This window comes from Stegastes partitus, unplaced genomic scaffold, assembly GCF_000690725.1.
Source record: "Stegastes partitus isolate 25-593 unplaced genomic scaffold, Stegastes_partitus-1.0.2 Scaffold530, whole genome shotgun sequence".
Lineage (NCBI taxonomy): Eukaryota > Metazoa > Chordata > Actinopteri > Pomacentridae > Stegastes > Stegastes partitus.
This window is the reverse complement of record NW_007578261.1, coordinates 197653-218072: the sequence shown is the minus strand read 5'-3', so window position 1 is coordinate 218072 and position 20420 is coordinate 197653. Positions and strand designations below refer to the sequence as shown.

At 43.0% G+C, this 20420-nt stretch overlaps 1 long non-coding RNA gene across 1 annotated transcript; it reads left to right on the top strand.

The window, feature by feature from the left end:
* The first annotated feature begins 12136 nt into the window (after positions 1-12136).
* On the top strand, positions 12137-19441 carry LOC103361773 (uncharacterized). Its single transcript, XR_520421.1, has 3 exons — positions 12137-12388; positions 12500-12606; positions 18590-19441. It is a non-coding gene; the product is annotated as an uncharacterized LOC103361773 (long non-coding RNA).
* The last annotated feature ends 979 nt before the right edge of the window (positions 19442-20420 follow it).

The window sequence follows — 20420 nt, the reverse complement described above, 5'->3', positions numbered from 1 at the left end:
CTCCTGTAAACTCCTCCTGCGGATGCATTGATGTACGCAAGTATATCCGTAACAGCAGGCTTTAAACGGCGCTTAAATGACACTCGAGTGAACGGGGAGCGTTTAAAAGCTGTTTCTCTTGATGCTCCACAAAAACCTCTGTCTGGATTTTACTTCTTGGTCTGATCAAAATCTTAACAATGCAGTGTGTCTGTCAAAACAAACCTGGGATTCTTCTCTTTGGAATAATAAAAATGATTCCTCTAATGGAGTCCTCTCCTGCATTTGAGGCTACATGTGACATGAAAATAATGGCATCATTTACATATACGTGCAGGTGCTTGCATCGCCATTTACACCGCTGATCGGAGTGTGTGGCGTGGAACGAGGAATACTTTCCCGCATATCGAATTAATGGAGTCAACAATTCCCCGTGGCATTCCTCTGATAAATGCGTACCCCGGCTCCCCCCTCCACTCCACGAGAAGATCAACAAAAATAGCTCAAAGCGAGCCGTCTACCCACAGGACACATGAATGTAAAGATGGCATATGCGCTCATTAATATACGCACATGCATATGGATACAGACGCATGAATATTGAGTGCACATTACTGGGGAGAACGTGCACGCTTCTGCTTTTTTTGTGTGTGTGTGTTTTTTTTTTCCCTCTCGCAGGGTGAATCACCGACCTGCCAGTCCTTCCTCGGGGTCTCCGTCCGGATGACTCATCCCTCATCAAATGGTGGCCTGCAGGAAAAATCAACACACACACAGTCAAAGTGCCATTAATACAAACACTTTTTAAACATGCAAGAAAAAAAAACACACACACGCATATGCCCACGCAGACTTAAACACAAAGGGCTTCCCTTTTCTTTTTTTTTTTTTTTCCCTGCATTCTGTATTCAGGGATGTCTGCTGCTGCTGCTGGGGAGGGAAGCCCCTGGCAGCTGAATGTGACTCTATGTGTGTGTGTGCGTTAAGCGAGTGATCCCATGCTCCATGTGATGAGTCATACACAGGCTGGTGAAGCAGGGAGCGGCAGGCTGGCTGGCTGGCTGGTTGGAAGCAGGAAACTCATCAGCTATGCGCCGCTGAGCCTCGAGACTCCGGTGAGATTCTTGACTTTCTTGTTAACTGATGTTTGATTTTCGCAGCCGCCTGGCAAAATGGCTCGCCTTCGACGCGCTACACGCTGGTTCTGTTGTGGAAGCAGCCCCACACTTTGCAATCAAGCGACTTTAACAGCCAGTTTCACACCTCATTAGTTCATTTAATGCACCGCAAGATGGATACAGATGGTTTTGGAAGGAGGCAGTTGCCGGAGAGCGGAACCCCAACGCTCCAGCTCTCCACTAGGTCAAGGTCGTGGTCAGTTTTTATTCCACAGTCCCGTTATTTGTTTAATAAGTCTGTCATTTTGAGAGTTACGAACACACCCAGGCTGCAAGATTAATTGCAATGAACACCAATCTGTTTATATTTGAATAGCTAATGAATATAAAGAACAGCTGAGGCAAAAAAGAAAGAACATATAGCCTGTAGAAACCACGACTGATAAACATAGTATGGCACACACTGCGTTTCATATCTGATACCAAACAGCTAAACTGTCTTATTTTGAAAGTACGCAACAGCAGGCTTGGCTGGTTTTAAGAAAAGCAGACGCAAGCAAATATCACAGCTAATGTGTAGCATCCTGTTAAGCTCTGAAAATCCCAGAGAAGTTAGAAAAGTGGATGAGTTACCCAAATATGAACATTTACCTGATGATTGTGGAAAAAATACAAGAACATATTCACTGCTAGTTTGGCTGCATAACTTCAAATGTAACATGAGTTCCTGAGTTTAAGCTCCTGGTATTTGTGTTGCTTTGGAAGGATAATCATTTTCATTATTTTAATGCACATGCTGCACATCCGTCATTATTCAGTAGCTGTATGCTTCCAATAAAATGCATCAAAAATGGTCTCCAGTGTCATTTCACTCAAACCGTAGCGATAAGATTAGCCTTTAAAGTGAAATGTAGTTAAATTATTGTCACAAATAAGAAATAAATCCATTTTCTGCCAATATTAGCACAGTACACACAACTAAAGTCAGTCAAGAGTTTCCTCTGGTGGCAGAATATGAGTGTAGTTTTGTTATAAAGTTGTTATGAAGCCCTGCAAGTTGGTGTTGGTTTCAGAATCAGGGTTTTTTTTTGCCATGCTGCAGGTTTTGATAGTTTTTTTTTTTTTGCACACTGCATACTGTGCACTGCTCGTCTAGTAGGCGGTAACACACTGATAGTTTTTGCTGTAATGCTACTTTCCCAGACCGCAGAAGTTCACTTGGACGTCTCCCTTGCACTGTTGTTTGCATCTTTGAGTTCTGCACATGTATACGACTATTATCTGTCAAAAACCAAGGCTGCAGAGGCGTCTGCACTCTCACGAACTCGAGGAGATGATGAATTTTAGGTCACGTGAACCCTCGCGCACTCGCAAAATATAACACTGGCTTTAAAAAAAAACACCAAATTTTATGTAGGAGGAATGGCATAAAAAAAAAAAAAAGCCCAGGTTTTAGCTCACTGAAATAAAATCCTTTTACCTCTCAAATGCACCTCAAGTGCCGTGACCTGGATTTTTTTTTTTTTTTTTATGCCATATTTTTGGTTGTAATTCTTCTGCCCTATTTTATCATTATTCTCTTCCGGTGGTTTGAGAGACACCGGCAGCACTCCTGTCACTTTTCTCGAATTTCATAAGTCAAAATGACAGGTACATGCCGAGCATAGTCACAGCGAATGGTCTGTACAGGTGGTGCTGCAGCTTCACAATGGAAGGTGTTATGTTGGGATATTCACATAACACAATTCTTACCAAATTTCTGCAACCTGTTCTCATTCCCAAAGCATCACTGGCGTCTAAGAGATATGCTCAAACCGTCCTTTTGCGTCAGTGCCATCCGTGTCAGTATTCAATGCGGATGAACCTATAGGAGCTTTTCTATTTAAAAATATCCTTTTAAGGAGATTAGAGGTGTGGATGTGGCATAATGCTTGGGTAAGTCCAGGAAAAGATCTTGGTTTGGGTTTAAATACACCCTTTTCTCAGCATTAATCACATGTTAAAATGCAAACTTTGTACTACCTGAAAGAAAAAAAGAGAGAGAGAGTGACTAAACCAGAACTTGTGGCTGTGGACTCATGGCGTCTATCTGTGACATTCGGTGATTTTTGTAGCTCTGCCTGATTACAATGTGACACCGAGGAGTCCCGATAAAGCAGCCGTACGTGACGAGTTGCAAGTGAGAGCAGGCTTACATTATACATCACATTATATTCACCCTGGATGGAACAAAGCAGCCGAAGAAGAACCGCGTCCAATGTTGCAATTAAACTGTTGCATGTTTTACCTCACAGAACAAATGGAGGATTGGTTTCTTTCTGTTCCTCTTGGACAAACACAGCTAAAGCGTTTGAATTTTCTTGAAAACGGAAGATAGTGGACCAACATATGAGGCACCATGAAAAATCCCAGCTAACGTGTTTATCCCTCAGCATGAAACCATGAAGAAGAAAAAGCAAGGGAGGCAAAGCAAGACCCGAGCAGGAGCGTAAAACATAAAAAACAGGATTTCATTCCGAGGAAAATTTGGAAGCTTGCAAGGCTGCTGGTGTGAGACTGAGGCGAACAAACAGCACTCCACACTTAGACTCCATCGCTGGTTGTTGATTAAACCCCGAAAAGCTCATCTCTGTCTATCAAAATTAAATTTTGGATGTTTTTTCTTTCAATTAAAATAATCCCTAATTGCCTTAAAATGGTTCTCTACATTGTCTCCTTTAGAATGTGCAAGTCTATCGAGCACACCGGCTCACCTAAAACTCAATCAACGCTACACAGTGGGAAGTAATAATCATATAATTCATAATCATACAGCCTGCAGGTTGACAGGATTAGTTAATTAGGTTTCTTACATTTGAAAGGTCTGAATCTATATCTTTGAGACTATAATTGGGATACTCGAGTTCCAAAAAATGCTTCGCAATGGTCTTAACTGCTTATTTTGCACATGAAATATCTTCTAGCTTATACAAAACACCATAAAGATGTTTTTTTTATGCAACATTATACCAGTACGTGCACAGAAAATGTAAAATTCTGCACTCATGTGAAGTCTTTGAGGCTCATTAACATTGAAAGCACTCAATCTTTGAGCGAGGAAGTGGATTAACTGGGGAAAGATGCTGCAGCAGCAGAGGGGATTGTAATGATTAAAGACCCCACATCAAATGTCCCGAACATGTTTTTATCCTCCGTCCGTAGATCCATATGTGGAATGTAGAACGTAGCGTGCCATATGTGGCTGGTGCCAGCTTTAAAAAAAGAAGAGAGAGAGAGATACGGGGAGTGGAGAGTGGTGTGTGTGTGTGTGTGTGTGTGTGTCCGTCCAAGTTAGAAAAAGATTGAAGAGATAAGCAGCCAGATCAAGCTGGCAGCAGAGATAAATGGCTATGAGACAAGTGTGTGTATGTGTGTGTGTGTGCACATGAAGAGTTGCCAGAAGAGAGACTTTGATGAAACAGCTGTAGGCGATGGCAGGAGAACGATGACACAGAGGGTCACTCATCACTTTGTTCTACCTTCCACCTCGGGGTGTGCATGTATGTGTGTGCACCGGCCTCCCTATCGTAATAAAAATCACCTGGTGCACCTAAAAAAAAAAAACACACATGCATCCTTCTCAGATTCTCCTCACAAAAGTCTCTCCTTCAACATCAGTCATCCATCTCCTCTGAGCTGAGGATGCTGCTGCCGCCGCCGCTGCTGCTCCGGCTTTTCCACAAGGCCCCAGATTTTGACATCTGGTGGCCTAGATAAGCAGGAAACACACTGAGCACATCAGCTGATCAGTCAGACTAAAGGGCGATTAAAGCGCATAATCTACCTGATATATAATGAGGAGGGGGGAAACGGTCCAAATCACAAAGGCAGGCAGACACAAACAGAACCACTCAGAGACGAGGGCTGCACGGCGCGGTGCACATCTGTCGAAAAAAGGCAGGCTTAAAAAGTCCATCTGAATGATTTGAAAATGCAGGCAGCGCCTCCGTGCAGAATACATACATAGAAATATACGTTTTTCTGCGCGCACATGTGTGTGTTAAGGTGTTCCCGGCCTATGTTGTGTCTGTCTGTCTGCATGTGCATTGTTTCCTCCCCCCTCCCCATCCCCGTCTCCGCTCCAGATGCAAAAAGATGATGTGTATGAGTCATAGCCTCGTGGTGTAGAATATCAGTGATCTGAGTGTCCCTGATGAAGAGCAAATGTGCGGAGAGACAGACGAGACGTAAAACCCCACGGAAAAAGGGTCCGTGACAAAGCCGCTCGGTTTCCATGACGACCGCGCTCGGCGAGTGTCACCGGGAACATAACGTTTCTCCTCTAATGAGGCAAACCGGATCATTTTGTCCATTTACCTGTGTACCTAGTAGTCCTCTTTTTATTTTTTTTTTCTCTCCCTCCCCCGTCCTCGTGTCTTTTATCGCTCGTGCACACAGAGGAGGGAGGGGGGGAGACGGAGGGAGGCAGGGAGGGAGGCGGGAGGCAAGGTTATGACTGCAGCTTGTGTATTTACTTTGTGCAATGCTGAGAAGGTAAATTGCTTCTTTGTGCTCTGATGTGAGACTCGCTAGACAAATGTGAAAAAGATTGCCTTCCTCTAACTTACTGATTCGCGCTGCAGAGGCAAAGTCAAGGTGACCCCGACGCTACTTCTGCTCCACAAACACACACACACAGATGTATGCACGATGTTGCGATAGCGCCAACTAATGAAGTGCAAACAGAAACTGCCACTGGCTTCCCACCATAATGATCTTATTGTTTGTTGTAAAGTGATAAAGTGAGGCACAGGACGGACGTGAAGCAAATCTCTCGTGATTCATAAAACTTCCGCGGCGGTACCGTCTCGGCGTTAGCAGCTAATCTGCGAAGCTCAGAGAGTGTCTGCGTTGTTAACATTCAGGACGGCCTGTTCTTGTTCCGTATACAGATGGCTTCTTAAGGCAGGTCAAGCACCCTCTCGTACCTTCCATCGCTCACAAATAACCTTCCCAGATCATCCTCGTTGCACTTTGGTTTGCAAAAAAAATGATCTGTCTGTTTAATCTCTGATCAAAATCGAACCCAAAGAACAACATTCTTGATGCAAAGTCTGACTGCATCCCGCTATTACTCACTTAAAATGACTGACAGTTGACTTTAAGCAAACAGACTACAGTCGAGGCTGCACATTAATCAAACTTGAGTGATCTTTTCTGTCGCTGTTAAAGGTTGTCAGTAATGCGCACTGCAGATTATCAAGAACTCACTTGTATGTGTGGATTCAGTCTTGTTTGTGCTTCTTTAAACCAATCAAACTTGTCCTGGGTGGAGCTAAATGCTGTCGTGATGGAGGGAAACTTGTATTGGTGCAACAACTTCACACAAGAACTTTACGGCTAATTCTCCGCGAAAGAAAACGCCACAAAAACGAACAAAGCTGTGTGGAGTTTACTGACAAGAATCAAACCTAACTTGCTAATCGGTGCCCAACAGGTGCCCAACAGGTGCCCAACAGGTGAAGCTTTAAACCACAAACCATTTGTTTGTCGTATTTGGCTCTAGCAGAAGCTCGTGTTAAGTAGAACAGATCGATACAGTGGTGAAGTCAATGTCATGCTGCTTTTGAAGTATAAAGATGTGTCTCCTCAACTCCGGTTGACGATTTGTGTCAGAAAACAGTTCAACTTCCGGCATCAGATTCCTGTCAGAGATTGTCTGAGGTGCGTTCATGACTTGTTTTGGTTCTGCAGCTGTAGTAAAACCAGATTTGATGGATGAGCCAAATGGAAGACCCATATCGATTAAACAAAGGTTTATGACAAGCTATGCAGAAGCTTTTTCTAACGTATTTATTACAAATTGCCGCTCAGGAGATGCCAACCCTCGTCCACAAACACCATTTTAAGTGTGCAGGTTGCTGCTCGAAGATTGTGGAAATCTGAAAACACACAGCAAATGGAAGGGGAGGATAAAGTCGCCTGAAATAAGCAGCCAGTGGCGGGTTTATACCTGCAGCCTACATCCACTGTGTCAGACTAATGTGAATTAAGCAATTTTAGGCCATAATTTTACAAAAAAAAGAAGCATGCAAGATGTTTTATTGGTTAAGTGTCGACCAAAGTGGAGAATTTAGTTATTTTAGACGACTTCTGGAAGTGTCTTGTGATGCCTAAAAGCATCAGGAGCTAAAATAAAGGTGGGAAGAGGTGCTGCAGCAATGCACAGTATGAAAATAAAAGGTTGTATTTTGAAAATGAAAGCATGTAAACATATTCTAGTAGACCCCCAAAATAGAATTAATTTGTAAATGTGATTAATGTGCGCTCTTTAAAATGATGCAAGGTCTAAATTACTTCCAAAGGGTACCATTTGTGTTCCAGTAAACTTCATAAAGTCTGGGTTATTGCAATGCAGGCGTGGTATGTGGAAATCTGTACAGAAACGGTGCCACATATTTTACATTTTCGACATCCAAGATTTGAGACTTGGCTCCTGCGACGAATGAGCTTCAAAAATTATGTATTTTATAAATCAAACTAAGATGGCACACAAAAATAAATATGAATGTTGCCACAAGGTGCGTGCCAAATGCTCTGTGTGTCCCTGAATGCAACAAAAGTTGATTAAAAAACCTGCTTTGGTTAAGTTTTGCAAGTTTGTGCTTAATGATTTTCACACTGTAGTGAAATAAATGAGAAACAGTCGCAGCAGAAGAATTAAGAATTTGTAATTAACAAGCAAAAAAAACCGCCAGCGCGGCGCTCTCCGTGCACAACGCTGCTGTCCTGCAGCTCGGCTCCAAAGCCCACAGGTCTAATGGTGGGGGATGATCTCACCATCATGCCCACGATGAATGCTTGGATCATTCAATTATAGAGCAACACAATGAATCATTCTCCTCTCCTCTGACAATCTCCTCCACACTCAACTCATCTGACACCGCCAAACCACAGAAGATGGCCCTGTTATCTTCATAATGCGGATAAACAGTGACAGTTGTCTCAGACGGGAGGCCATTTTGATGGCAGAGGATCAAATGAGAGCTCATTACGGAAAAAGTGACAAATCAGTGTCTGTATCGAGGCTTGCAGTCGCACAGTAAAAAAAAAGAGAAAGAGTGCAACCCTGCAAGATTCCTCCGCAGCCTGGATTGAATGAAATTAGTGAAGTGGAGCTTTGGTCCCGTGACCTCTCTCAGTTGACAAAAAGAGATGCTATCTGCTAACATTTCAGTTTGTGTGTGTGTGTGTGAGGCCTCATTTCTATCGTGTCCTTTCACTCTCTATCTCCCTCACACATTCACATACTTGTCTTGTTCCACAGTAAATGTGTCAGTCATGGGTCTCATCGCCGGAACAGCCTGTCAGATCCCCTCTTCCCTCCCTTCCCCCTTCCTCGAAAACCCCTCCGTGCTCCTTTTTCCTCTCTCCTCTCCATTTTTGGACATTTCCAAAAAGGATGTCGGAGGGTAAAAGAAAATGGTGGCCCTTAAAGCAAAGCTGTGTTTCTTGGGATTACTGGGATTCTGCGCTGATCCACAAAGAGTCAAAAGGGAACGGGTCAGCACTGGAGATCTTACCCACTCTTTCGGTAAATAGCGTCATTCTCCCGAGCAGTTTTCCGACAGAAATCAGACAACTAATCATGTATGCGAAACAAGACGTTACATAAAATTAATAAGCAACGATGGGAGTAATTTTAAAATCACTCTCGCAGACCGTGAGTTGAGCCAGCTGGCCATGCGGTCGGGCTCCGCTTCACATAGGTATTTTCATGTCTGTGGTCTCCTTCACTTCTGGGACACGACCCAAAGAAAATGAACAAATGCAACACAGTGAACACAGACCTTTGGGAGGCAACCCCGAAGTTAATTTGACACTGTATATTTGACAACCGGTTGCATATTTGAAAAACAATCTGTCTCGAGCAGTTGTGTCAACAAGCTGAGAGCGAGCAGCAGGGTGCAGCGTTTCTAGAAGAACTATTTGCGGTTTATTTTACTGGGAGAGTCTCTCCTCTTTCTTCCTCCCCTCCGTAAAAGCATCAATCTGAAACAGCGCTGCAGCAATCCCTTTCAAAAGCTCCCCGTCACTACAAGTACTGTAATTGACTCAGCTCAAGTCCAGATATACCAGCAGGGCGTCCGGCATGCTGAGGGGAGGCCCTTGTATGTGCAAAGTGGTCATAAAGATTAATTAGGAAAGCCCCCCAGATGGTTTCAAAAGGCATTCTAGCTGCTTAGAATGCCCACCACATGTTCCCCTTTTTGAGCCATATTGAGCCCATGTTTCATAAAAAAAAAGAAACTCTTCCTTGAGCTGGTTTGTGAAGTCAGTGTGGGTCCCGATGGAGCTATTTTACACAGATTACATTCAGCTCTCCATGTCAGTATCGCACAACGGGAAGTTACAAATGAATAAAAATGGTAAATTTCATACATGAAATGGCTGCAACAAACTTTTTTAAAACAGCTTTTTACTTTCAGCACATAGTACAGTTGCCCTTTAAAAGTACAAACTGTTGCATGCAATCCGCATCCAGATGGAACATACTACTTCATCATAATGTTGCACCTTAAACTTTTACAGTCTTGCTCATATATCTGTCGCAGCCTTTACTGTGAAATGGGCTCTCAGCGGCTCGGGCTTGCTCATGCTTTTGCAAGACATATGTGACGCGGATTGTGGGTCAGAACGGCCGGAAAAAGCACGCCGGCTTGCATGCTGCAAAACTGCGATGTAATATAGTCGGACATCTTGGTATTTCTGGCATACTGCATTTGACACACTATGTATTTAGTACATCTTTTTCTAGCTTTCTGTATAGCATGATAATCACAGGCTGTATATAAAAGATGGACGTAGCCAGCATGACGTTAGCCATCGGTTTGAGGAATGCCGTCTTAAAGCCTCAAGTTTGGCATCGGGCAGTTGGCATCTTGGTTTTCTGACTCAAGGACATGAATCAAATCCATATGCTAGTGGACTGTCAATCACAAGGTAGCCATGTTCTAAAGCATACTGCGCTTTATTGTACATTTTACTATAAATAGGATCATAGTTTATACAATAAACATCATGCTGTAGGAAAGAAAACATAAAATTAGCTATTGAGACCATAAAGTCATGACGCAAACATTTACTTAATTAATAAATCAGGTGAGAAATAAGCTCATTTTCTCACAGACTTCAATGTAGTCAGGCTTCTTTTTGCAACCAGTTTTTGCTTCCTGCACATTTAAGGGAATCCACATAGGCTTAACTTTTAAAATCCAGAGGTCGTGTCTATCTTTATATACAGTCTGAAGCTATTCAGGTGATCCACAAGGTGCAGCAACGTTAGTGTGTCACTAGTGTGCAAACAAAGTGTTAGCCTGCAAGCTTGTACATATGAATGTATACAATTCAGGTATCAAATGAAGAAAAAAAACTGCTCTGCAAGGACAGAAACATATGTCAGACCTTGAGGATGCAATCTTTGGGGTTTAGCCTAAACTTTATTTACAAGGAAAGTTAGCAAGGACCTTGAAAGTGCAAAGTATGTATAAACCTACAGCGCTGTCTGTTGAAAAGGGTTTACTTCCCCCCCAGAACATAACTGCTTTCGCTCCATTTTCTAGAAAAACCATCAGAATTCAGTCAGCAACAGCTCCACAACTGTGGGAATGAGATTTGAAAAACTCCATCTAAACTGACATTTTGACATCCGCTTCATCAAAACTACAGAGAGTGAATACCAACGTCGTGGTTGAACTTGTTCTCCAAGTTGTCATCTGCAACTCTACCCATTTTTACGCAACAGAACTGAGAAACAACAAATCCTGCATTCATTTTAGTCATAATGGTGCCAGGTAGACTCTTGCAAAATGTTGGTGGATGGATTTTTAAAGCAGATTTGACTTGGTCCTGGTGCAGGGACCTCCAGGGTGGAAGGGGTTAAACAAAGTGGGCAGTCAGATTTCAAGTCAAGATGGGTTTTGAAGCTGCAAATCACATATTTGCTTCAAAGGACCTTTGTGTAATTTGTTAAAAAAGAAAAAAAAAGCTAAGCCCAACTATCCTTAAACTCTCAGTTTGGATTCAGATAAAATACTTTGTCCTTAATGGTCGAGATCCAAACTATTTTCCAGCAGAAAACCTCGAGCGAACGTCCATGTGACGATGACTGATGCACACACTCCAGAGACTCGGGATTAGGCTTTAATTGGGCAAGACTTTGTTTTCCTCCATTAACCCGCGGATACGAAAGGATGACTGGCTGAACTGGCGCTCTTTCAGTCAGCCAAGGCCCCTGTTATTACACAAGCGCTGGACCTCTGCCACGTTGCACAACTCAGAGAATAGGTGAACCCAGAGGAGCAGGGTTAACCTGGCAGGGGCCTGGAAGACTGGAAGAAGCTGTTATTTACTGTCACTGAACCGGCGGACTTCAGATAATCTTCCGTGATGACGACTTCGGCTCCGGACTATGAATATTTTTTCCTTTTCCCCGAGCGCTACATCCCGGATAGTCTGCTGACCCCTGATGAGAGGGGCTGTTGCAAAGCACACGGAACCCGCCTATGCTGATCCCACCATGTATTTCCTGTGTGGGAATGCTTAGCGTAGTGTAGTACGCTTACAGTAAATGTGTGTGTGCGTCTGAGCAAGCACAAGCAAGACGGAGAGGAAGGGAGAGGCAGAGAGACGGGAGAGAGAGCATATCCAAGGGGATCAAACCTAAACCACAGGATATTTCTGACCTTGAGGGCAAGTGGGTGAAGCGGGGAGGGAGGGAGGGAGGAAAAAAGAGAGGAAAGCTGAAGGGAAGGAACAAAGAGATGGAAGGGAGAGAAAGAAGGGAAAGGAGGGGGAAGCCGAGTCTTTGGAGGGCAGCTGGAAAACCTCCAGAATCCTCCGCTCAAACCAACCATAAAATTCCAACTGAAGCCACAAAAACCGGTGCGAGGACTGACGAGGGTGCCTTCTGCCCACAGTGGGTGTGTGTGTGTCTGCGCTTTGTGTGCCATATGTGATTAAAGGGTCCGAGCAGAGGAGGCCAGGAGGCAGACGAGTGATGCAATCCGCGGAAGCAAAGGAGAAGACACGAGGGCGGCAGGAAGGAAAGGGAGGAGGAGGGAAGAGAGGAAGGAGGAATTGTTGCTTCTGGGGATCCAGAGCTCTCCAGGAATGTGCTGACGGTCATGTCCCACACGGTCGGGGGGAGCGTTGCATTCTGGGAAACTCTGCGGAGGTGACACCACCTGTTTTAGCGTGCTGCAGATTGCAAACGGATGATAACATCGCACGTTATAAAAGGGATAGACTTTGTGAGTCACTGCTGTTAATTTTCAACAATCAACAGTTTGGTTTTTTTTTTGGTTTTGTTTTGTTTTGTTTTTTTTTTCCCTCCCGTGTAAACTGGTCTCTTCTCACTGCAGGCTGGAGGCCCGAATCCACCCTCACACAGCAGCAGTGGAGATCTATTTCGGTACGAGCTGCACAATGTCCACAAGCACCCACACAGGCTCGGTGGGTAAGGTGATTGGTAAGCCTGGACAAATAGTCTATTTATGAGCATCGCAAGAGTGGGCAGTTGTCCTTGAGCTGGTTTGTCTGCCGTCTGAAGTGCTAAGTGCTGTATACAGTTACAATAGGGTAGAACATTCACAAGGACAAGTGAAGGTGGAGAGTGGGGTGAGGGAGGGAGGCTGGGAGGGAGGGAGGGTGAGAGCGAGAGAGCACTGGGAATAGAGATGGTGAGTCAGAGGCCATTTGGAAAGTAATTTCATCTCTGAATGCCGTATATCTTTTCATCAATGAAAGGAAAGTATTTCCCAAACCAGGCGAGCGCAAGAAGAAAAACATCTCTGTTTGGTGAAACGGAGCCTATTCAAGGCGGCGAGGACAGATACCATTCATAGGTTATTTTTTGCTCTATATTTATTTCATGTAGGTGAGTTTGTTTGTTACAGTACACTGCAGGGGGAAGTTTACAACAACACCACAACAGTCTGCAGACATGCTGGTGGCTCTGGGAGGATGTGCTTTGGGTTAAACACTACTGTGATTCGGCTGTTTTTACTGCAGGAACTTGCGGGTCGAACCTTTGCTTTGAGCACCGCCCCTGTAGAATCTTTTTCAGGGCTGTTTTCAGGGGAGACGAAATTGTAGGTTCTTCTGAGTGGCCACTAAAAACTTGTGTGAGCCTCGACACTGATAAACCGGAGAATAAAATGCTGATTGGATTACATTTAAAAGCATGCATCACATTTTGACCAGTTTGAACGTTGTAAGAAAAATAAAATATCGATCTGCTACATCTGCTTGTTGGTTGAAAATCACAATTCGAATGAAGCAGCAAAATAAGACATTTTTCCATTGCAGGAACTTGTGGGCTCTTTGTGGAACCTTTGAGGATGTTCCAATCACAATCACAACCTCTTTTAGGGGCATTTTTTGGTGAAAGAAGTACCAACTCCAGGGTGGGTTCTTCTGAACAGCTTTGGAAAACTGCCATGTAAAATTCACCACACAGGCTAACATAACAAATCTCCATTGTTCTGTTTCCTACACGCTCATAGAACTGGAGTTACATCCAATAGCTATTATTTGTTGTTGTCACCACCAGAGCTGGTGGATCCTACACCAAAATGGAAATCTGAAAGGGTTGAACAGGAGGCCTATCCTAAATTTAAATTTGGACCCACTGATTTTAGATAAAAATGGTAAGTTTCCTTCTGAGCAGTTTTGAAGCTCACTGTGGTGGCATTAAGTGTCACTATCTTTGCAGCGTCTGACTCCTTCTAACTTAAAGTCAATCCAAAAACTGGAGGGCTCATGGACTGTCCGATGAAAGGAACCCATCTGTCAGTCAAGGCAACCACACCCTTAAATAGGCATAAATTTAAGCCTTCATAAAATGTCAGCAGGTGAGGTATCTAAAAGTTAACTTCCAGTACAGTTGTCAAAAAGGGGGAAGTGATCTATATAGACCATAACAGTTGTTTGCACCAGGCTGTAAACACATGTATTTCTGCTGTAAAACATGGACGACTATGGTGATGAACTCGCTTCTGGAGGCAGCCTCAGTGGACGTTCGTGGAATTGCAAAAATGATTTTTCACCCCTGGATGTTCACCAACAGACAGACAATGCCGTGCCTGGGGTCACGATTTGAGCATGATTAAAACGTTTTGCCTGTCTCTGCTCATATTTGACGTGAAGCTGTGTCCTTCAGTACAAGCTTTAACTTCTCATCATTCTTGGCCACGAAAAAGCACATTTCCACATTATGGCACGGAGACTCTTCTGCAATTTTTGTGCATCACTGGCTGCTTATGTCCTGATGTCTCATTGAGGTTTTAGAGGTTCCAGCAGTATTCTGGCCCAGCTAAATGCGGTGTGGCTCCAAGCCAGTTACAAAGGAAAAGAGAGGGGAAAAGGGGAAGGGTGTTAGGTTGAAGTGTTACGCGAGCACCATAGACAGGCCTGGTGTTCTGTGTGTATCCTGGCAAAGCAACCTTGGCCTTGACAGGACTGCACAAACATGTACAATATTTGACTCCTGACCAACTTCATCCTTACATAAACATGGGTGGAGAATCATGTTCATTTACTGAAACAACTGAAAACGCTCTGCAAATTTGCATAGAATCAATAATAATAAGAAAAAAAATTAAAAAGCAGGAACATGCCATTGACAAAACAGTATCTGTCGAAACACAAGTCGTGAAATATGTTTTCTGTTAACGGAGTTGACTGACTGGAGGGGAAGAGAGCGACGCCGCAGAATACTGACTGGTTTGTGATTGGTCTGGCAGCAGCTGTGTGGTGATATGGGCGAGCACAAAGAGAATGCTGCGGTTATTCTTGGACCACCAGTGTCCACACTTCCATGTACTCTGCTAGTGTTTACCATCACTGGTTCAGTTCATCTGCTGAGATTATGAGTCAGCCCTGTAAAGGAGCTGCAGAGAGGTCCTGCAAGGACACCGGCTGACTGACTTACCCCTGCTGCATCCAAATTAAAGTGTTTGTGCGATCCAGCACACAAACTGAGCCCAGACACAACCATCACCGTCAAACTACTGAATTCTGCTGTGTGTTTTTTTTTTTCTTCTTCTCCTTTACAGTGTGTGTGCTCTGTAGCCTCAAATTAAAATCGCCCTTGGCTTTGCTTTTCCTCTCACACAGTGCACATTTTGTCGTGTTGTTTGTGCGCTGTGGAATGCGAGCACTGATATTTTCGGTTGTGTGGAGGAGTCTACCCAGAGCAGAGCAAACACGGCCCGGAGTCGGCAGAATGTTTTGCTTGCTGAGCCCATCACCTTTCAGCAAGCATTTGCGCTTCGTCTTCGTCACTGACAACCCGATGATGTATCTGTGGGAATTTAATTTGTTACTGGAAGGCCTGGCGATACAGCTGGCTATTAGGCACGCCAGGGACCGGCAACATCTGAAACCCCGACTTTTGTTACCTGACATCCTGTGCACCTTTCAATAACACTAAATGCCCCGGAGCCAAGACGTGCACAAGGCCGACTAAAGTTGCCCGAACAACAGCCCATTTACCCTTTTTGGCTGAGCTCCCCCTGTGACGCAAAAATAATAATAATAATTGTGGTGTTTTTGTTGTTATGGCTGCAGAAATGCATCCCTTATCGTGTCCTGCTTGGCTGAGATTAACCCTCTGAATCCCAAGCAGGTTCTGGGAGTTTTTTGCTCTTGTGACATTCTTCCTCACTGTGGGCTCATTTTTCTCTGCAACATAAAGTCCTGCACCTCTATGGAAACAGAACAACCATGGCTAGAAGTAGAGAGAACTCAGACATGTCTTTTATGCAATATAATAAGGCTATCATGCAATAAATCATAAATATGTAAAACCAAAAGTTGAAATTTCTTTGACTACTTAAAACCTGGAAGAATCTACAGTTGTTATCATAAGAATAAAAAATATATATTTGCAGATACTTTACTGCTTCTACTTTTAGTTCCTCCTGTCCAGTGTGTGTAAACACTGGCTGCAGTTCAGCCAAAAAGAAACTTATTTTTGGCAAAACTGTAGGTGTTATTTCAGTTACACCTGAATACATCACACACAGTCATACACAATACTTGAGTATTCTTTGATACATGTAAACCTTAACTAATCAAACTCAACTTGCTAAAAAAAAATATGAATTGCAGGCCGCTGCTTTAGCTCACCTGGTTGAGCTGGGTTCATGAGTGGGTCCATGGGTTTGAATCCCGCTTATGGTCCTTTGCTGCAACCCCTTCCCCTAATCTCCTCCTCCTCCACTTTCCTGTCTCTCTTTGGACTGTCCTATACAATAAAAGCAAAAAGGCCAAAAAAATAGCTTTAAAAAAGTGTGATGTGACAAACACGTACACATCTACATATTTGTGTTATGAAGAAGATAAACAGCTATCGAGGATTACAAATGTGCACGAACCGAATAAAGAGATTTTGATGAATGATAATAATAAAATGAGATGATATTTGGTGAAGTTTCCCAACGCAGCAGAACATCACAGATAAGTAGCTCAAAATAGTAGTTCAAAATATGATGATTCTCTCTCTATTTACAGTTTTATGCCTTTCTAACCTTTTTGGTTTTGGGGTTTAGAAGGTTAAAAACCAGGATTTCCAAAGAATGCGTCTAACTGAATGACTCCAAATCAGGACTAATGATAACTACAGCTGTGGCCGCAGCCCTAACAATAACTTCTCCTCTGGTCTTGATGCTTTATCAAATAGCGTTTGCAAAGAAGCCTCCATGTTATCTTTGACTCTGATTTGTCCTTTGATTCTCAGTTGACTAAGTATTTACAGTCCTGCTTCGCCCAGCTGAGACGACTAACCGAGATCAGATCGTTCCTTTCTTCTGCAGACTTAGAAAAGGTCATCTGTGCTTTTATCTCGACTATTGCGGTGCACTTTACCGTGGTACCAGCAGGCGAAGCATCCCGAGACTGAAGCTGACACAAAACGCTGCTGCCAGGCTTTAAACAAGTACTATGGGAGGTGACCACATTACACCAAACCTCGCTGCCCTTGAAGATTCTAAGATGTCAGTGCTTGTTTTTAAAGCTTTGAACGATCTGTCTCCTGTCTGTATCTGCAATCTGATAACTCCCTATGAGCCTGATTGTTGTTGGAGATCCTCAAACAGGGCCTTTCTACTGGTTCCTTATTCTCATTGTTGTCACCAAAGGTGTCTGGACCCCTCAGCTGTGGAACCCAAGATGGTACGAGTTCTTCTTAACAGATGTTCATTTAAATAACTAAAGCTTGTTAATATCTTAAGTTTTGGCTATTTATTATAAGCTTTTATCGTAATTGTGTTTTTGAGAGGTGCTACAAAGGTAAAGCCTATTATAAAAACAGTAGTGGAGCGCTGCAAAGGTTAAACCAAATGCCCAGGTATGTGCCACTATAGCATCCAAACTTGGTCCACAGCATATGAGGGTTCTGGGTATGTTTTATTTGTGGTCATCCAAAAAAAACCTCCTCATACAGCACAATATTTTCCAATGCAGGCACTTAGGTAAAGGTGTCCCATTATCAGTTCTTTCAGGGTTTCTGTTTCCGTAGAATCCATCCACTAGCACGTGAACTCTTAGTGCGCCGAGACAATGACAAGTAATAGTTAATGGATGTGACTCCAGTTCTACGTAGGAACTTTCAAATGGTTTATTTTGTAGGCCTGTATGACAAATGTGATGTAGTCGATCACGATGTCAAGGAGGAGAAGGCAGTTACTGAGCAAGAACATCAAGATGATGGAAAAATGGTTTTGAGTCTTGCGGAGAAGTTTTTCAGAGCTGCTCAGAAAAACCTACCAAACTTCATCCTTTTCCTTCCCAATAAACAGCCCAGAAGGAGGTTCTACAGGGGAGGTACTTGCAATAGGACGGTTCTCAAAGGTTCTGGTCGCCTTAAACCAGATTGCAAGTTCCTGCAGTGGAACGCAGCCTGTTGTTTTTGAACATGCTTCAATCAGGTGGTGACGAATTCTCAACCAACGAGCGAATGTAGCTGATAGAGATCGCCTTGTTTTTCCTTAAAGGAGGACAACTTGTCATGTTCAACAACAAGGAGACTTCAACAAAGGGCGTCCAACTTTGCAAAGCTGGATTTAAACAATGAGGAAGTGAAGCATCATGATTGAAACATCAAGCAACTGTGTCCTACATATCTGATTAATGTGAAACAGGCCTGTTTTCTCAGAAGCATTTTTTAACATTTGGAAGAATATTAAACGAATATCTCAACGATAAACACACTGAATATTATATCTTGATATTATTGCCTCCTAGTTTATTGATGTAATCCAGGCTTTCACTTGTGCTCATTCACTGAGACATGAGTGTAAAATCAAATACTTGGTTAGAGCAACAACCGCTCAATTTGCCCGTGCACGTCCCTGCCCCGGAGTCATGTGAAAAGTCAACCGATATCACTGCTGAAAGTAGATTAAAATGGCATGTTTCTGAAATGACTGTTTGACCTTTTGTTCTTTCAGCGGCGCAGCATGTGTTCATCCCCTTTGATTACACATGTCAGCCGGCGATGACATGCAGAAACACCGAATCTGTTTCTATCTTCATCCTGACGAGGCATCTTGTGACAACATCACAAACCACAAAAAGTCAATCTGAGACGGCATGATACCGAACTGGAACAACTTTTTTTTTTTCTGTTGCACGACAAAAACTGTAACCCAGCTAATCCTGTAACCACACAGATTGCTGAACATGTAGCTAAACCATTTCTAACCGAGTCAAGCAAAGAGAAAAAACGTTATAATTTGCACAAAGTAATGGAGTATTCCACTGAACTGTGGGTTTATTTCCATGGTGATACTTTCCACCATATTAATATCTATGCAAATACTTTTAATTCCCACGAGCGCACAGTTACAGATCATTACATCTGCACATGTTGTGCATCGTACGAAGACGAATCAAGGCCCGGCTGTATGAGAACTGTACTCTACCTATAGAATACGGCACAGTGTATGGCGGCAGAGTAAAGTAATAAAAGCCAGGTGAACACAGTGTTCCAGGTCAGAGCTGGAGTCTGCACAGCGTTGGTCCAGGAGCAGCATGAGTCACCGGAAGAGAGCAGATTGCTAGCTTGCAGAATTCATTAAGACAAATGTAAGGTATATGGATTTCCTCTGGAAGAAAGAAAAAAAAAGGGAGAAAACTCTGGCAGCTGCAGAACAGCACCCCAGTGAATCCTCAAGTAGCTTTCCATACACCTTTGGTATGACAGCATTTTGCAAGCCTGCCGATGATAAATGCTGGTCTGAATGTAAATAAATCAGCTTAAATCATTCAGCATGTTGGCCTATTTTGCACTGTACTCCTACACAACCACACAGTGCCATCATACAGTAGGAAATAACTTTTTTTTTTTTAAAGCATTCATTCTTATTCAACCAGAAAAAAAGGCTCATTGAGATTTCTTTTACAAGAGCATCCTGACTAGAACGCTTTACAGAAATACAGACATAAAGCAATTTAAACAAGATCAAGATTAAGAGTGTATTACGGTATCATAAAATTTAAGTGGCAAGTTTATTATCTAAATATAAAGTCATAAAGGGAGCCATGTTGGAAATTAGAAATAAAATGCAGTGGAAAATGCAAATTTGGCTTTTAAACTGCCTTTTTTTTAAAAATTCCAACACCAGAAGCTTTTAACGGGTAAACCTCTGTGCAATGCTGCCGCCATGTGGGTGTCTGGGAGTGATGCACTAATAAACACACGGTTCATGCTACTGGTGTTACGGTAACATCATTACTGCACAAAATGACTGCTTTAAATGCAGCAGGAATGTTTCAGCTGCTGCAATACTGCATCTCTTACATTTTCTTTTCAAAAATATGGGGGCTTGCACTTTGCTTATAATGCTTTGTGTATATAGTACTTTGTTTAAATTATTTTTATTTCTTGCTGCTATTGTCGTGTTCTTCCACACAAGTTTCGTTGTACTCCTGCACAATGACAATAAAGTCTCTTTATCTCTTTGCTTGCCAATGAAGCGGGGTTTACTTCTAACAAAATGACTAATATAATGTAAGGAAATGTAATATAGCATGTGTGAGGGTTAAGGTTGAATATCTTTGAGCATCAAGCGCTTAAATTGCTGCATTCAGGTGAGTTTTTACGCACTGATTTGTGCCTTTTCTGCATCCGTTTATGTGGAAATGTCGTTACAATCAGAGACGACACAACATTCTGGCACCAGCTCACAATTCACATATAGTGGAAAAAAATGAAGCATGGGTCTTAGGAATTTTGTATTTGTGTGTTTTCTGCATCAATTTATGGTGGATTGTGTCACT